The sequence below is a fragment of the Penaeus monodon genome, chromosome 25 (genome assembly GCF_015228065.2).
Source record: "Penaeus monodon isolate SGIC_2016 chromosome 25, NSTDA_Pmon_1, whole genome shotgun sequence".
Classification (NCBI taxonomy): domain Eukaryota; kingdom Metazoa; phylum Arthropoda; class Malacostraca; order Decapoda; family Penaeidae; genus Penaeus; species Penaeus monodon.
In genome coordinates, this window is record NC_051410.1 from 3500923 (window position 1) to 3501647 (window position 725).

Sequence of the window (725 nt, forward strand, 5' to 3'; positions counted from 1 at the left end):
CCTAAAAATCTAAAATGGAGTCACGTTTCCTTGAAGTAAAGGGAAAGAGACATCTATAATGGAGCCACATTTCCTTGCAAGACCTGAGGAAATAGATTATATACAACGTTTCGAAAATAAATAAAGATTAAAAAAAGGAGAGGGACGAGCAAGAAGAAATGAGAAAAGAAAAGGAAGAAAGGAGAAAGCAAAGAAAAATGGAAGAGGGATAAGGAGATTAAGAAGACGAACGAGGAAGGGGCTTAAAAAATAAAAGAGGATGAAAGAAAATGTAGAGGAAAATGAACGGAGGAGGAAGAAGGAGAAAAGAGGAGAGAAAAGGGAAGAAATAAGAAGGGCAACAGAAGTGGAACGAGAAACTAAAACGTATCCGCATTTCCGCGTCTGAGAGCTCTCCTGACCTGCAATTTGCGAGGTCAGATGAAAACCTTGCAACATCAACGTAATAATTTACAACATTGCACAAGCAAAAAGGACAGACGAATTAGGTCATGTTGAACAGAAATTAGTGAACATTGATAATCATCTGATCATAATTTTTCGATAAGGACGACCATAAGTTAGGTAGGTCGAAGAAATCACAGAAGGAGCGAATGAAATCTTGAAGACATTTTTCAGGGGGGACTTTTCGAAGTTGGCGATTCATTTGCGTTTGTGTGTTTTTTGGCCTTTTTTTAAATCTATTTTTTCCTTTTCCTCTATTCATTGTTTGTCTTTTTTTCTTC